The following is a 19,107-nucleotide window of genomic DNA, read 5'->3' as shown; positions in this document are numbered from 1 at the left end:
ATGAACGCACAGAGAAGGGGTAACGACAAGCATAGGGAGATGACCAAGAACTGTCCATAGAGTCCATACAAGGTCCAAAGCCACTTGACACGATGTCAGAGCTCCCAGGGTCGCTACTCCATCTGTGGATGAACGCACAGGGAAGGCGTAATGACAAGCATAGGGAGATGACCAAGAACTGTCTATAGAGTCCATACAAGGTCCAAAGCCAGTTGACATGAGAGTCACAACCTGGCTTATCTGACCATCTCCATGGAACCAAGCGACCAGCGGGTCCCAACCCTGGCTTTCTCCAAACATATCCATGGTGCAGAGATGGTCACTGGATCAGATCTGTGTCCTTCCAACCGGAGCCAAAAACCCCTAGGCTGTATCCTATAGAATCCTAGATCAGTGTCCCTCGTGATCGTGCCATGATGAATTGGCTGCAGTCCTTTCTCTTGTCTGTTGAGTGGTTTTCAGAATGTCTCGCTGGTAGCTCTGTCTTAAGGTACCGTCACACTAAACGATATCGCTAGCGATCCGTGACGTTGCAGCGTCCTCGCTAGCGATATCGTTTAGTTTGACACGCAGCAGCGATCAGGATCCTGCTGTGATGTCGCTGGTCGCTGAATAAAGTCCAGAACTTTATTTGGTCGTCCGATCGCCGTGTATCGTTGTGTTTGACACCAAAAGCAACGATACCAGCGATGTTTTACACTTGTAACCAGGGTAAACATCGGGTTACCAAGCGCAGGGCCGCGCTTAGTAACCCGATGTTTACCCTGGTTACCAGCGTAAAAGTAAAAAAAACAAACAGTACATACTCACCCAGCGTCATACCTCCCCCAGCGTCTGCTTCCTGACACTGACTGAGCGCCGGCCCTAAAGTGAAAGTGAAAGCCGCTGTGCTGTTAGGGCCGGAGCTCAGTCAGTGTCAGGAAGCAGAAGCTGGGGGACGCTGGGTGAGTATGTACTGTTTGTTTTTTTTACTTTTACGCTGGTAACCAGGGTAAACATCGGGTTACTAAGCGCGGCCCTGCGCTTAGCAACCCGATGTTTACCCTGGTTACCCGGGGACCTCGGCATCGTTGGTCGCTGGAGAGCGGTCTGTGTGACAGCTCTCCAGCGATCAAACAGCGACACTGCAGCGATCGACATCGTTGTCGCTATCGCTGCAGCGTCGCTTAATGTGACGGTACCTTTACTTCAGACTCCCCAGATGTGATCTCTGAGTCTTTCAATGCCCAAGGCATGTAAGCTATTTTTCGAATTAGACAGTGTCCTTCAGTTCAACATCAAGATATGGCAAACAATGGTGATGAGATTACCTAGTACTACTTGACCATTCAATCTATTTGCACAGTCTTTCCTTCTCTGCTTTTGAAGTCACCAAGCTAGTTCTGGAATTCAATGCACAATTAGCATATCAGCACACATCAATAAACAAAGATAAACACACACTATGTACAAGTCACTTACAGACTTACATTGTATATTAAATGGTATCAGTTTGCAAGTCTGTCTTCTTCAACCACCAGACATAAACACTTAAATGCACAAGCGAATATACAGATGAAAAGTCAGTTCTTTTGTTTTTGCAAAACATGGTTGTCTGGGAAATTAAGATACAATCTGGTTTCTTCACACCAATAAATATGGGTCTTTGTCATGACTCCTGGGTAATACTGCTGTGGGAAACCCTGCACACAGCAAAAAGGGAGCTGAGCAAAGCGCCGGGTTACTAACCAGGTAACAACCAGGACCTGAACCATGTGACAGAGCAGGAGGTAGTCAGGGGCAGAGCCAGACGCTGGGGTGAAGAGAAGGGATAAACACAAGAGAGTTATCAAACAAGGTAAGATCAGAGCCAGGAGATCACAAACTACCAAAGGGGTGAGACAGGGGATTGTCAGAAGTGAAGCCAGAGGTCAGAAATCCAGAAGAACAAACAGAGTAGCACACGGAGAGCAAAGAAAACAATTGCAAACCGGGCACACACTCCAGGGATCAAGCACACAGACTAGAACAGAAATTATAGCTCACAGCGAATCCTAGTCTGGAGTGAGTATAAATACCCCTCCCAGATCAAAAGGGAGGCCAGAAATATTAACCCCTTCACCCCGGAGCTTTTTTCATTTTTGTTTTTCACTCCCCTTTTCTGTCAATATGGCCATGTGGGGGCTTATTTTTTGTGGGACGAGTTGTACTTTTGAACTATATCATTGGTTTTATCATGTCGTGTAACAGAAAATGGGAAATAAAATTCCAAGTGTGATGAAATTGCAAAAAAAGTGCAATCCCACACTTGTTTTTTGTTTGGCTTTTTTGCTAGGTTCACTAAATGCTAAAACTGTTGTACCATTATGATTCTCCAGATTATTACGAGTTCATATACATCAAACAAGTCTAGGTTCTCTTTCATCTAAGTGGTAATAAAAAATTCCAAAGTTTGCTAAAAAAAAATTGCGCAATTTTTCAATAACATTAGTTTCTCCAATTTTTGTGATCTTGGGTCGGGTGAGGGCTTATTTTTAGGGTACCGAGCTGATGTTTTTAATTATACCATTTTGATGCAGATACGTTCTTTTGATCACCCGTTATTTCATTTTAATGCAATATCGCGGTGACCAAAAAACATAATTTTGGCGTTTTGAATTTTTTTTCTTGCTACGTCGTTTAGGGATCAGGTTAATCCTTTTTTTATTGATAGATTGGGCTATTCTGAATGCAGCGATACCAAATATGTGTAGGTTTAATTTTTCTTTATTGTTTTATTTTGCTTGGGGCGAAAGGGGGGTGATTTGAACTTTTATATTTTTTTTTAATTTTTTATATTTTTAAACACTTTTTTTTAATTTTGGCATGCTTCAATAACCTCCATGGGAGGTTGGAAGCATGCACTACTCTATCGCCACTGCTACATAGAGGTGATGCACAGATCACCTCTATGCAGCAGAATTACAGGCTTGCTATGAGCGTCGACCACAGGGTGGCGCTCATAGCAATCTGCCATCAACAACCATAGAGGTCTCGAGGAGATCTCTGGTTGTGATGGCAAAGCACCGATGATTCCCGATCATGTGATGGGGTCAGCAGTACGAGTACTTCAGGCCGCGCGTCCGGCAGCACTTCCTAATGGGTGTGGGCAGATCGCTATTCCGCTCGCACCCATTGCGCGCGCATGTCAGTTGTTGAAAACAGCTGACATGTCACCGCTTTGAGGTGGGCTCACCACCGGGGCCCACCTCAAAGCGGGGGATAACCCTGAGAGAACATGACATAAACCATGTCCTAACCATGACAGTACCCCATTCTTAATGGGGAGGCCACTGGACCCCCTGGCATTTCAGGGTACCTGGCATGAAAAGCCCGCACCAGTTGATCAGCGTGTACAGAACTGGACGGAACCCATGACCGATCCTCAATGGATTATCCCTTCCAGTGGCTTAGGTACTGAAGCCTCCGGTGCACCCACCATGAATCAATAATGCACCCTACTTTGTACTCCAGCTGACCCTCTACCAACACTGGCGGAACATTGGATGAGGAATCTTCTCTAACCCTCCCCACAGGTCTTAATAGGAACCTGTGGAAGACATTAGATATTTTGAAAGAGGGGGGCAGCTGTAATCTATAGGCTACTGGGTTGATCTCCTATATAATCTTGTATGGACCTATAAACCTGGGGCCCATCTTCTTAAGTTTGATGTTACGGATAGATAACCTATAGTGCTTTGGAACAAAGCACTATACTGTTATTCCATCGTGGATAACTTCTTCTTATTATAGTGCTTTGGAACAAAGCACTATACTGTTATTCCACCGTGGTAAACTTCTTATTATAGTGCTTTGGAACAAAGCACTATACTGTTATTCCATCGTGGATAACTTCTTATTATAGTGCTTTGGAACAAAGCACTATACTGTTATTCCACCGTGGATAACTTCTTCTTATTATTCTTATTCTTATTATTATTCAGTCCGCACGTAATGCGGCCCGAACCGCTTCACTCACAGACTCCAGTGAGGTGTCATTTCGAAGCCAGCGTCCCCAAGAGGTGTGCTAAGTATTTTTCGTGTCGATCGGATTTGTAGTTTTGGCGCAATTTGCGTTTGAAAATGTTTTTTCCCCTCATTGTAATGCTTTTCAATAGGGAAATTTTCACATAGGTTATAATGGCCGGGTTTCTGAGGCAATTTGAAATGTACCTGCCACCTGGCTGATTAGCTCATTGATATGCTCAGTCAGGCCCAGTTACTATGCCAACGCCTGCGAACTGTACATGACCCTAGCAGGACAGTTTTGGCAGATAATATCAGCTCTTAAAGTGATAGCACAGCACAATTTCAAAGCACTATCTATAGTCTTATTATAATTATTGCCCCGCTCACCAAATCGGACCCAGCCCGCCAAATCGGACCCAGAGTGACGCCGCCCGCCAAATCGGACCCAGAGTGGCGCCGCCCGCCAAATCGGACCCAGAGTGGCGCCGCCCGCCAAATCGGACCCAGAGTGGCGCCGCCCGCCAAATCGGACCCAGAGTGGCGCCGCCCGCCAAATCGGACCCAGAGTGGCGCCGCCCGCCAAATCGGACCCAGAGTGGCGCCGTTCGGCCAAATCGGACCCAGAGTGGCGCCGCCCGCCAAATCGGACCCAGAGTGGCGCCGCCCGCCAAATCGGACCCAGAGTGGCGCCGCCCGCCAAATCGGACCCAGAGTGGCGCCGCCCGCCAAATCGGACCCAGAGTGGCGCCGCCCGCCAAATCGGACCCAGAGTGGCGCCGCCCGCCAAATCGGACCCAGAGTGGCGCCGCCCGCCAAATCGGACCCAGAGTGGCGCCGCCCGCCAAATCGGACCCAGAGTGACCCGGACCACCAAATCAGACCCAGAGTGACCCGGGCCACCAAATCGGACCCAGAGTGACCCGGCCCACCAAATCGGACCCAGAGTGACCCGGGCCACCAAATCAGACCCAGAGTGACCCGGGCCACCAAATCGGACCCAGAGTGACCCGGGCCACCAAATCGGACCCAGAGTGACCCGGCCCACCAAATCGGACCCAGAGTGACCCGGGCCACCAAATCGGACCCAGAGTGACCCGGCCCACCAAATCGGACCCAGAGTGACCCGGCCCACCAAATCGGACCCAGAGTGACCCGGCCCACCAAATGAGGGGCTACAACTACCAAACCAGCGCCTGAGGGGCACCCAAGTGTGAAAGTCTTGCAGGGGCAGCCCGGGCACCATTCCAAAGCACTATCTGTAGTTCCTTCAGGAAATACCCATCTAGTTATAGTGCTTTGGAACAAAGCACTATACTGTTATTCCACCGTGGTAAACTTCTTCTTATTCTTATTATTCAGTCCGCACGTAATGCGGCCCGAACCGCTAAACTCACAGACTCCAGTGAGGTGTCATTTCGAAGCCAGCGTTCCTGAGAGGTGTGCTAAGTATTTTTCGTGTCGATCGGATTTGTAGTTTTTGCGCAATTTGTGTTTGAAAAAAGTCTTTCAATGCGTTTCAATGGAGAAATTTTCCTATACGTTTATAATGGGCTGGTTTCTGAGGCAATTTCTAAAAATAACTGCCACCTGGCTGATTAGCTCATTGATATGCGCAGTCAGACACAGTTACTATGCCAACGCCTATGAAATCTACATCAGCTCACCAGGTCACAAGTTTTGTCAGATAATATCAGCTCTTAAAGTGACAGTACAGCACAATTCCAAACCACTAACCGTAGTCTTATGATTATTAGACTGTGGCCCGATTCTAACTCATCGGGTATTCTAGAATATGCATGTCCACGTAGTATATTGCACAGCCACGCAGTATACAGCGCAGAGCCGCGCAGTACACAGCGCAGAGCCGCGCAGTACACAGCGCAGAGCCGCGCACTATAAAGCGCAGAGCCGCGCAGTACACAGCGCAGAGCCGCGCAGTATACCGCGCAGAGCCGCGCAGTACACAGCGCAGAGCCGCGCAGTATAAAGCGCAGAGCCGCGCAGTACACAGCGCAGAGCCGCGCAGTACACAGCGCAGAGCCGCGCAGTATAAAGCGCAGAGCCGTGCAGTACACAGCGCAGAGCCGCGCAGTACACAGCGCAGAGCCGCGCAGTACACAGCGCAGAGCCGCGCAGTATAAAGCGCAGAGCCGCGCAGTATAAAGCGCAGAGCCGCGCAGTACACAGCGCAGAGCCACGCAGTACACAGCGCAGAGCCGTGCAGTACACAGCGCAGAGCCGCGCAGTATAAAGCGCAGAGCCGTGCAGTACACAGCGCAGAGCCGCGCAGTACACAGCGCAGAGCCGTGCAGTACACAGCGCAGAGCCGCGCAGTATAAAGCGCAGAGCCGTGCAGTACACAGCGCAGAGCCGTGCAGTACACAGCGCAGAGCCGCGCAGTACACAGCGCAGAGCCATGCAGTACACAGCGCAAAGCCGCGCAGTATAAAGCGCAGAGCCGCGCAGTATAAAGCGGAGAGCCGCGCAGTACACAGCGCAGAGCCGAGCAGTACACAGCGCAGAGCCGCGCAGTAGACAGCGCAGAGCCGTGCAGTACAGAGCGCAGAGCCGCACAGTATAAAGCGCAGAGCCGCGCAGTATACCGTGCAGAGCCGTGCAGTACACAGCGCAGAGCCGCGCAGTACACAGCGCAGAGCCGCGCAGTACACAGCGCAGAGCCGCGCAGTACACAGCGCAGAGCCGCGCAGTACACAGCGCAGAGCCGAGCAGTACACAGCGCAGAGCCGCGCAGTACACAGCGCAGAGCCGCGCAGTACACAGCGCAGAGCCGCGCAGTATACAGCGCAGAGCTGCGCAGTACACAGCGCAGAGCCGCGCAGTACAGAGCGCAGAGCCGCACAGTATAAAGCGCAGAGCCGCGCAGTACACAGCGCAGAGCCGCGCAGTACACAGCGCAGAGCCGCGCAGTACACAGTGCAGAGCCGCACAGTACACAGCACAGAGCCGCGCAGTACACAGCGCAGAGCCACCCAGTATACAGCGCAGAGCCGCGCAGTACGCAGCGTAGAGCCACGCAGTATGCAGCGCAGAGCCGCGCAGTATACAGCGCTGAGCCGCGTAGTATACAGCGCAGAGCCCCGCAGTATACAGTGCAGAGCCCCGCAGTATACAGCGCAGACACGCGCAGTACACAGCACGGACACGCGCAGTACACAGCGCAGAGCCGCGCAGTACACAGCGCAGAGCCGCGTAGTATACAGCGAAGAGCCACGCAGTATATAGCGCAGAGCCGCGCAGTACAAAGCGCAGAGCTGCGCAGAGCTGCGCAGTATACAGCGCAGAGCCGCGCAGTATACAGCGCAGAACGCGCAGTACACAGTGCAGAGCCGCGCAGTACACAGCGCAGAGCCGTGCAGTACACAGCGCAGAGCCGCGCAGTACACAGCGCAGAGCCACGCAGTATACAGCGCAGAGCCGCGTAGTATACAGCGCAGAGCCGCGTAGTATACAGCGCAGAGCCACGCAGTATACAGCACAGAGCCACGCAGTTATACTGCCCAGTCACGTAGTATATTGTCCAGTCACATAGTATACTGCATATCCCTGTTAAAAAAAAAAAGAATTAAAATAAAAAAGTTACATACTCACCTCCTGGAGCGGCCGGTATCTGATGGTTGTTGCACCTCCTAGAGCAGCCGGTACACGATGCTTGTTGCACCTGGAGTGGCCGGTACCCGATGCTTGTTGCGCGCTCCGGTCCCAAGAGTGCATTGCGGTCTCACGAGATGATGACGTAGCGGTGTTGTGAGACAGAAAGACGGAAGTGCCCTTAGATAATTAGATAGTAGATTACCCCGCTCACCAATTCGGAACCCGAGAGGCCCGGCCCACCAAATCGGACCCCGAGGGGCCCGGCCCACCAAATCGGACCCAGAGTGACCCCGCCCCCTAAATCAGACCCAGAGTGACCCCGCCCACCAAATCGGACCCAGAGTGGCTCCGCCCACCAAATCGGACCCAGAGTGACCCCTTCCACCAAATCAGACCCAGAGTGACCCCTTCCACCAAATCGGACCCAGAGTGACCCCTTCCACCAAATCGGGCCCAGAGTGACCCCGCCCACCAAATCGGACCCAGAGTGACCCCACCCACCAAATCGGACCCTGAGGTGCCCAGCCCACCAAATCAGACCCTGAGGTGCCCAGCCCACCAAATCGGACCGAGTGACCCCACCCACCAAATTGGTCCCTAAGGTGCCCCGCCCACCAAATCGGACCCAGAGTGGCTCCGCCCACCGAATCGGACCCAGAGTGGCCGCGCCCACAGAATCGGACCAAAAGTGACCCCGCCCACCGAATCGGACCTAGATTTACCCCGCCCACAAAATCAGACCAAGATTGACCCAACCCACCAAATCAGACCGCCTGAGGGGCACCCAAGTGTGAAAGTCTTGCAGGGGCAGCCCGGGCACCATTCCAAAGCACTATCTGTAGTTCCTTCAGGAAATACCCATCTAGTTATAGTGCTTTGGAACAAAGCACTATACTGTTATTCCACCGTGGTAAACTTCTTCTTATTCTTATTATTCAGTCCGCACGTAATGCGGCCCGAACCGCTAAACTCACAGACTCCAGTGAGGTGTCATTTCGAAGCCAGCGTTCCTGAGAGGTGTGCTAAGTATTTTTCGTGTCGATCGGATTTGTAGTTTTTGCGCAATTTGTGTTTGAAAAAAGTCTTTCAATGCGTTTCAATGGAGAAATTTTCCTATACGTTTATAATGGGCCTGATTTCTGAGGCAATTTCTAAAAATAACTGCCACCTGGCTGATTAGCTCATTGATATGCGCAGTCAGACACAGTTACTATGCCAACTCCTATGAAATCTACATCAGCTCACCAGGTCACAAGTTTTGTCAGATAATATCAGCTCTTAAAGTGACAGTACAGCACAATTCCAAACCACTATCCGTAGTCTTATGATTATTAGACTGTGGCCCGATTCTAACTCATCGGGTATTCTAGAATATGCATGTCCACGTAGTATATTGCACAGCCACGCAGTATACAGTGCAGAGCCGTGCAGTACACAGCGCAGAGCCGCGCAGTACACAGCGCAGAGCCGCGCAGTACACAGCGCAGAGCCGCGCAGTATAAAGCGCAGAGCCGCGCAGTACACAGCGCAGAGCCGCGCAGTACACAGCGCAGAGCCGTGCAGTACACAGCGCAGAGCCGCGCAGTATAAAGCGCAGAGCCGTGCAGTACACAGCGCAGAGCCGCGCAGTACACAGCGCAGAGCCGCGCAGTACACAGCGCAGAGCCGCGCAGTATAAAGCGCAGAGCCGCGCAGTACACAGCGCAGAGCCGCGCAGTACACAGCGCAGAGCCGCGCAGTACACAGCGCAGAGCCGCGCAGTTTAAAGCGCAGAGCCGTGCAGTACACAGCGCAGAGCCGCGCAGTACACAGCGCAGAGCCGTGCACTACACAGCGCAGAGCCGCGCAGTATAAAGCGCAGAGCCGTGCAGTACACAGCGCAGAGCCGCGCAATACACAGCGCAGAGCCGCGCAGTACACAGCGCAGAGCCGCGCAGTATAAAGCGCAGAGCCGCGCAGTATAAAGCGCAGAGCCGCGCAGTACACAGCGCAGAGCCGCGCAGTACACAGCGCAGAGCCGTGCAGTACACAGCGCAGAGCCGCGCAGTATAAAGCGCAGAGCCGTGCAGTACACAGCGCAGAGCCGCGCAGTACACAGCGCAGAGCCATGCAGTACACAGCGCAGAGCCGCGCAGTATAAAGCGCAGAGCCGTGCAGTACACAGCGCAGAGCCGTGCAGTACACAGCGCAGAGCCGCGCAGTACACAGCGCAGAGCCATGCAGTACACAGCGCAAAGCCGCGCAGTATAAAGCGCAGAGCCGCGCAGTATAAAGCGGAGAGCCGCGCAGTACACAGCGCAGAGCCGAGCAGTACACAGCGCAGAGCCGCGCAGTAGACAGCGCAGAGCCGTGCAGTACAGAGCGCAGAGCCGCACAGTATAAAGCGCAGAGCCGCGCAGTATACCGCGCAGAGCCGTGCAGTACACAGCGCAGAGCCGCGCAGTACACAGCGCAGAGCCGCGCAGTACACAGCGCAGAGCCGCGCAGTACACAGCGCAGAGCCGCGCAGTACACAGCGCAGAGCCGAGCAGTACACAGCGCAGAGCCGCGCAGTACACAGCGCAGAGCCGCGCAGTACACAGCGCAGAGCCGCGCAGTATACAGCGCAGAGCTGCGCAGTACACAGCGCAGAGCCGCGCAGTACAGAGCGCAGAGCCGCACAGTATAAAGCGCAGAGCCGCGCAGTACACAGCGCAGAGCCGCGCAGTACACAGCGCAGAGCCGCGCAGTACACAGTGCAGAGCCGCACAGTACACAGCACAGAGCCGCGCAGTACACAGCGCAGAGCCACCCAGTATACAGCGCAGAGCCGCGCAGTACGCAGCGTAGAGCCACGCAGTATGCAGCGCAGAGCCGCGCAGTATACAGCGCTGAGCCGCGTAGTATACAGCGCAGAGCCCCGCAGTATACAGTGCAGAGCCCCGCAGTATACAGCGCAGACACGCGCAGTACACAGCACGGACACGCGCAGTACACAGCGCAGAGCCGCGCAGTACACAGCGCAGAGCCGCGTAGTATACAGCGAAGAGCCACGCAGTATATAGCGCAGAGCCGCGCAGTAGAAAGCGCAGAGCTGCGCAGTATACAGCGCAGAGCCGCGCAGTATACAGCGCAGAACGCGCAGTACACAGTGCAGAGCCGCGCAGTACACAGCGCAGAGCCGTGCAGTACACAGCGCAGAGCCGCGCAGTACACAGCGCAGAGCCACGCAGTATACAGCGCAGAGCCGCGTAGTATACAGCGCAGAGCCGCGTAGTATACAGCGCAGAGCCACGCAGTATACAGCACAGAGCCACGCAGTATACAGCGCAGAGCCACGTAGTTATACTGCCCAGTCACGTAGTATATTGTCCAGTCACATAGTATACTGCATATCCCTGTTAAAAAAAAAAAGAATTAAAATAAAAAAGTTACATACTCACCTCCTGGAGCGGCCGGTATCTGATGGTTGTTGCACCTCCTAGAGCGGCCGGTACACGATGCTTGTTGCACCTGGAGTGGCCGATACCCGATGCTTGTTGCGCGCTCCGGTCCCAAGAGTGCATTGCGGTCTCACGAGATGATGACGTAGCGGTGTTGTGAGACAGAAAGACGGAAGTGCCCTTAGATAATTAGATAGTAGATTACCCCGCTCACCAATTCGGAACCCGAGAGGCCCGGCCCACCAAATCGGACCCCGAGGGGCCCGGCCCACCAAATCGGACCCAGAGTGACCCCGCCCCCTAAATCAGACCCAGAGTGACCCCGCCCACCAAATCGGACCCAGAGTGGCTCCGCCCACCAAATCGGACCCAGAGTGACCCCTTCCACCAAATCAGACCCAGAGTGACCCCTTCCACCAAATCGGACCCAGAGTGACCCCTTCCACCAAATCGGGCCCAGAGTGACCCCGCCCACCAAATCGGACCCAGAGTGACCCCACCCACCAAATCGGACCCTGAGGTGCCCAGCCCACCAAATCAGACCCTGAGGTGCCCAGCCCACCAAATCGGACCGAGTGACCCCACCCACCAAATTGGTCCCTAAGGTGCCCCGCCCACCAAATCGGACCCAGAGTGGCTCCGCCCACCGAATCGGACCCAGAGTGGCCGCGCCCACAGAATCGGACCAAAAGTGACCCCGCCCACCGAATCGGACCTAGATTTACCCCGCCCACAAAATCAGACCCAGATTGACCCAACCCACCAAATCGGACCGCCTGAGGGGCACCCAAGTGTGAAAGTCTTGCAGGGGCAGCCCGGGCACCATTCCAAAGCACTATCTGTAGTTCCTTCAGGAAATACCCATCTAGTTATAGTGCTTTGGAACAAAGCACTATACTGTTATTCCACCGTGGTAAACTTCTTCTTATTCTTATTATTCAGTCCGCACGTAATGCGGCCCGAACCGCTAAACTCACAGACTCCAGTGAGGTGTCATTTCGAAGCCAGCGTTCCTGAGAGGTGTGCTAAGTATTTTTCGTGTCGATCGGATTTGTAGTTTTTGCGCAATTTGTGTTTGAAAAAAGTCTTTCAATGCGTTTCAATGGAGAAATTTTCCTATACGTTTATAATGGGCTGGTTTCTGAGGCAATTTCTAAAAATAACTGCCACCTGGCTGATTAGCTCATTGATATGCGCAGTCAGACACAGTTACTATGCCAACGCCTATGAAATCTACATCAGCTCACCAGGTCACAAGTTTTGTCAGATAATATCAGCTCTTAAAGTGACAGTACAGCACAATTCCAAACCACTATCCGTAGTCTTATGATTATTAGACTGTGGCCCGATTCTAACTCATCGGGTATTCTAGAATATGCATGTCCACGTAGTATATTGCACAGCCACGCAGTATACAGTGCAGAGCCGTGCAGTACACAGCGCAGAGCCGCGCAGTACACAGCGCAGAGCCGCGCAGTACACAGCGCAGAGCCGCGCAGTATAAAGCGCAGAGCCGCGCAATACACAGCGCAGAGCCGCGCAGTACACAGCGCAGAGCCACGCAGTATACAGTGCAGAGCCGTGCAGTACACAGCGCAGAGCCGCGCAGTACACAGCGCAGAGCCGCGCAGTACACAGCGCAGAGCCGCGCAGTATAAAGCGCAGAGCCGCGCAATACACAGCGCAGAGCCGCGCAGTACACAGCGCAGAGCCGTGCAGTACACAGCGCAGAGCCGCGCAGTATAAAGCGCAGAGCCGTGCAGTACACAGCGCAGAGCCGCGCAGTACACAGCGCAGAGCCGTGCAGTACACAGCGCAGAGCCGCGCAGTATAAAGCGCAGAGCCGTGCAGTACACAGCGCAGAGCCGCGCAGTACACAGCGCAGAGCCGCGCAGTACACAGCGCAGAGCCGCGCAGTATAAAGCGCAGAGCCGCGCAGTACACAGCGCAGAGCCGCGCAGTACACAGCGCAGAGCCGTGCAGTACACAGCGCAGAGCCGCGCAGTTTAAAGCGCAGAGCCGTGCAGTACACAGCGCAGAGCCGCGCAGTACACAGCGCAGAGCCGTGCAGTACACAGCGCAGAGCCGCGCAGTATAAAGCGCAGAGCTGTGCAGTACACAGCGCAGAGCCGCGCAGTACACAGCGCAGAGCCGCGCAGTACACAGCGCAGAGCCGCGCAGTATAAAGCGCAGAGCCGCGCAGTATAAAGCGCAGAGCCGCGCAGTACACAGCGCAGAGCCGCGCAGTACACAGCGCAGAGCCGTGCAGTACACAGCACAGAGCCGCGCAGTATAAAGCGCAGAGCCGTGCAGTACACAGCGCAGAGCCGCGCAGTACACAGCGCAGAGCCGTGCAGTACACAGCGCAGAGCCGCGCAGTATAAAGCGCAGAGCCGTGCAGTACACAGCGCAGAGCCGTGCAGTACACAGCGCAGAGCCGCGCAGTACACAGCGCAGAGCCATGCAGTACACAGCGCAAAGCCGCGCAGTATAAAGCGCAGAGCCGCGCAATATAAAGCGGAGAGCCGCGCAGTACACAGCGCAGAGCCGAGCAGTACACAGCGCAGAGCCGCGCAGTAGACAGCGCAGAGCCGTGCAGTACAGAGCGCAGAGCCGCACAGTATAAAGCGCAGAGCCGCGCAGTATACCGCGCAGAGCCGTGCAGTACACAGCGCAGAGCCGCGCAGTACACAGCGCAGAGCCGCGCAGTACACAGCGCAGAGCCGCGCAGTACACAGCGCAGAGCCGCGCAGTACACAGCGCAGAGCCGCGCAGTACACAGCGCAGAGCCGCGCAGTATACAGCGCAGAGCTGCGCAGTACACAGCGCAGAGCCGCGCAGTACAGAGCGCAGAGCCGCACAGTATAAAGCGCAGAGCCGCGCAGTACACAGCGCAGAGCCGCGCAGTACACAGCGCAGAGCCGCGCAGTACACAGTGCAGAGCCGCACAGTACACAGCACAGAGCCGCGCAGTACACAGCGCAGAGCCACCCAGTATACAGCGCAGAGCCGCGCAGTACGCAGCGTAGAGCCACGCAGTATGCAGCGCAGAGCCGCGCAGTATACAGCGCTGAGCCGCGTAGTATACAGCGCAGAGCCCCGCAGTATACAGTGCAGAGCCCCGCAGTATACAGCGCAGACACGCGCAGTACACAGCACGGACACGTGCAGTACACAGCGCAGAGCCGCGCAGTACACAGCGCAGAGCCGCGTAGTATACAGCGAAGAGCCACGCAGTATATAGCGCAGAGCCGCGCAGTACAAAGCGCAGAGCTGCGCAGAGCTGCGCAGTATACAGCGCAGAGCCGCGCAGTATACAGCGCAGAACGCGCAGTACACAGTGCAGAGCCGCGCAGTACACAGCGCAGAGCCGTGCAGTACACAGCGCAGAGCCGCGCAGTACACAGCGCAGAGCCACGCAGTATACAGCGCAGAGCCGCGTAGTATACAGCGCAGAGCCGCGTAGTATACAGCGCAGAGCCACGCAGTATACAGCACAGAGCCACGCAGTATACAGCGCAGAGCCACATAGTTATACTGCCCAGTCACGTAGTATATTGTCCAGTCACATAGTATACTGCATATCCCTGTTAAAAAAAAAAAGAATTAAAATAAAAAAGTTACATACTCACCTCCTGGAGCGGCCGGTATCTGATGGTTGTTGCACCTCCTAGAGCGGCCGGTACACGATGCTTGTTGCGCGCTCCGGTCCCAAGAGTGCATTGCGGTCTCACGAGATGATGACGTAGCGGTGTTGTGAGACAGAAAGACGGAAGTGCCCTTAGATAATTAGATAGTAGATTACCCCGCTCACCAATTCGGAACCCGAGAGGCCCGGCCCACCAAATCGGACCCCGAGGGGCCCGGCCCACCAAATCGGACCCAGAGTGACCCCGCCCCCTAAATCAGACCCAGAGTGACCCCGCCCACCAAATCGGACCCAGAGTGGCTCCGCCCACCAAATCGGACCCAGAGTGACCCCTTCCACCAAATCAGACCCAGAGTGACCCCTTCCACCAAATCGGACCCAGAGTGACCCCTTCCACCAAATCGGGCCCAGAGTGACCCCGCCCACCAAATCGGACCCAGAGTGACCCCACCCACCAAATCGGACCCTGAGGTGCCCAGCCCACCAAATCAGACCCTGAGGTGCCCAGCCCACCAAATCGGACCGAGTGACCCCACCCACCAAATTGGTCCCTAAGGTGCCCCGCCCACCAAATCGGACCCAGAGTGGCTCCGCCCACCGAATCGGACCCAGAGTGGCCGCGCCCACAGAATCGGACCAAAAGTGACCCCGCCCACCGAATCGGACCTAGATTTACCCCGCCCACAAAATCAGACCCAGATTGACCCAACCCACCAAATCGGACCGCCTGAGGGGCACCCAAGTGTGAAAGTCTTGCAGGGGCAGCCCGGGCACCATTCCAAAGCACTATCTGTAGTTCCTTCAGGAAATACCCATCTAGTATTATTATTGTAATCCGAACGTGGTTACCTTATTATTATTCAGTCCGCAATTAATGCGGCCCGAACCGCTGCACTCACAGACTCCAGTGAGGCGTCATTTCGAAGCAAGCGTCCATGAGAGGTGTGCTAAGTATTTTTCGCGTCGATCGGATTTCTAGTTTTGGCGCAATTTGCGTTTGAAATTTTTTTTCCCCCTCATCTCAATGTATTTCAATAGGGAAATTTTCCCATAAGGTTATATTGGCCTGATTTCTGAGGCAATTTGAAATGTAACTGCCACCTGCCACCTGGGCTGATTAGCTCATTGATATGCGCAGTCAGACCTAGTTACAATGCCAACGCCTACGAGCTCTACATGACCCCACCAGGAAACAGTTTTGCCAGATAATATCAGCTCTTAAAGTGACCCGCCCACCAAATCGGACCCTGAGGTGCCCAGTCCACCAAATCAGCACCTGAGGGGCCCCGCCCACCAAATCGGCCCGAGGGGCCCCGCCCACCAAATCGGACCCAGAGTGGCCCCACCCACCAAATCGGACCCAGAGTGGCCCCGCCCACCAAATCGGACCCAGAGTGGCCCCGCCCACCAAATCGGACCCAGAGTGGCCCCGCCCACCAAATCGGACCCTGAGGGGCCCCGCCCACCAAACCAAACCCAGAGTGGCGCCGCCCGCCAAATCGGACCCAGAGTGGCGCCGCCCGCCAAATCGGACCCAGAGTGACACCGCCCACCAAACCTGACCCAGAGTGACCCCGCCCACCAAACCTGACCCAGATTGACCCAACCCACCAAATCAGACCTAGAGTGACTCCGCCTACCAAATCGGACCGCCTGAGGGGCACCCAAGTGTGAAAGTCTTGCAGGGGCAGCCCTGGCACCATTCCAAAGCACTATCTGTAGTTCCTTCAGGAAATACCCATCTAGTTATTATTATTATAGTGCTTTGGAACAAAGCACTATACTGTTATTCCATCGTGGATAACTTCTTCTTATTATAGTGCTTTGGAACAAAGCACTATACTGTTATTCCACCGTGGTAAACTTCTTATTTATAGTGCTTTGGAACAAAGCACTATACTGTTATTCCACCGTGGTAAACTTCTTCTTATTATAGTGCTTTGGAACAAAGCACTATACTGTTATTCCACCGTGGTAAACTTCTTATTCTTATTATTATTATTCAGTCCGCACGTAATGCGTCCCGAACCGCTAAACTCACAGACTCCAGTGAGGTGTCATTTCGAAGCCAGCGTTCCTGAGAGGTGTGCTAAGTATTTTTCGTGTCGATCGGATTTGTAGTTTTGGCGCAATTTGTGTTTGAAAAAAGTGTCTCAATGCATTTCAATAGGGAAATTTTCCAATACGTTTATAATGGGCCTGATTTCTGAGGCAATTTCTAAAAATAACTGCCACCTGGCTGATTACCTCATTGATATGCGCAGTGAGACCCAGTTACTATGCCAACACCTATAAACTCTACCAGCCCACCAGGTCACAAGTTTTGTCAGATAATATCAGCTCTTAAAGTGACAGTACAGCACAATTACAAAGCACTATCTGTATTCTTATCATTATTGCCCCGCTCACCAAATCGGACCCAGCCCACCAAATCGGACCAGAGTGCCCCCGCCCGCCAAATCGGACCCAGAGTGGCGCCGCCCGTCAAGTCGGACCCAGAGTGGCGCCGCCCGCCAAATCGGACCCAGAGTGGCGCCGCCCACCAAATCGGACCCAGAGTGGTGCCGCCCGCCAAATCGGACCCAGAGTGGCGCCGCCCGCCAAATCGGACCCAGAGTGGCGCCGCCCGCCAAATCGGACCCAGAGTGGCGCCGCCCGCCAAATCGGACCCAGAGTGGCGCCGCCCGCCAAATCGGACCCAGAGTGGCGCCGCCCTCCAAATCGGACCCAGAGTGGCGCCGCCCGCCAAATCGGACCCGGAGTGGCGCCGCCCTCCAAATCGGACCCGGAGTGGCGCCGCCCGCCAGAGTGGCGCCGCTCGCCAAATCGGACCCAGAGTGGCGCCGCCCGCCAAATCGGACCCAGAGTGGCGCCGCCCGCCAAATCGGACCCAGAATGGCGCCGCCAGCCAAATCGGACCCAGAGTGGCGCCGCCCGCCAAATCGGACCCAGAGTGGCGCCGCCCCCCAAATCGGACCCGGAGTGGCGAAGCCCGCCAAATCGGACCCGGAGTGGCGCCGCCCGCCAAATCGGACCCGGAGTGGCGCCGCCCGCCAGAGTGGCGCCGCCCGCCAAATCGGACCCGGAGTGGCGCCGCCCGCCAAATCGGACCCGGAGTGGCGCCGCCCACCAAATTGGACCTGGAGTGGCGCCGCCCACCAAATCGGACCCGGAGTGGCGCCGCCCGCCAAATCGGACCCAGAGTGGCGCCGCCCGCCAAATCGGACCCAGAGTGGCTACAACTACCAAAACAGCGCCTGAGGGGCACCCAAGTGTGAAAGTCTTGCTGGGGCAACCCGGGCACCATTCCAAAGCACTATCTGTAGTTCCTTCAGGAAATACCCATCTAGTTATTCTTCTTATTATTCAGTCCGCACGTAATGCGGCCCGAACCGCTAAACTCACGGACTCCAGTGAGGTGTCATTTCGAAGCCAGCGTTCCTGAGAGGTGTGCTAAGTATTTTTCGTGTCGATCGGATTTGTAGTTTTGGCGCAATTTGCGTTTGAAAAAAGGGTCTCAATGCGTTTCAATAGGGAAATTTCCCCATACGTTTATAATGGGCCTGATTTCTGAGGCAATTTCTAAAAATAACTGCCACCTGGCTGATTAGCTCATTGATATGCGCAGTCAGACACAGTTACTATGCCAACGCCTATCAACTCTACATCAGCCTGTTAAGGGGAGAATGTATGGCATATGAAGATATACTTGAATCAAACTTATATGGACGCTTTGCTGAACATTAGATTCATGTCACTTTAAGGTTTTCTAATTCACTGTTATAAGACTAAATTCTGTTTGTTACGCTGTACCAGGATGTACCAAGATCCGTGTAAATCCCCTAGTCTTATCGAGAGTAAATGTACCTGCACGTAGGTGAATTGATCCCCAATAAACCAAAGATAAGTAGAATGCGTGCATAGACAGATGTCAGCTTGACCCAAAACAGCCATTAGGGCGATAGCGGTACAGAATTAGACTAAAAGCAATAATCATTAGAATAATGATATTATAGTAATAAAGATAATAACATAGAACACGTAAGATCAAAAGAGTTTTGTAATAATTGACAAGTTGGAAAAACCCATGATGTAATGTGCTGAGACCGCCCGATTTCTCTTATAAAAAGAGCGGTCCGACCATTAAAAGACCAGGAAATCTTTTGAGACAATTGCTTGCATTTGTGTCCTGATTCCTCCGGACGTAACATCTCACATTCAATTTGGCAGCAGACAATTAAGACGGGTCGCACCCTAGTGTGACAGAATTAACAGTTGGCGCCCAACGTGGGGCTAGGACGAAAAGTTCGAACCTGACCAGCCGCAAGGAGGACCTCCTATCTTGGACCGGACCACTCGAGGGTGGAGAAGTGCACCTCCTACTAGGTAAGAAAATCATTCATCTTACCTATAACCCTCCAGTGTTTCCGTGCTGAG

This window comes from Ranitomeya variabilis, chromosome 8, assembly GCF_051348905.1.
Source record: "Ranitomeya variabilis isolate aRanVar5 chromosome 8, aRanVar5.hap1, whole genome shotgun sequence".
Classification (NCBI taxonomy): domain Eukaryota; kingdom Metazoa; phylum Chordata; class Amphibia; order Anura; family Dendrobatidae; genus Ranitomeya; species Ranitomeya variabilis.
This window is presented reverse-complemented; position numbering follows the sequence as displayed.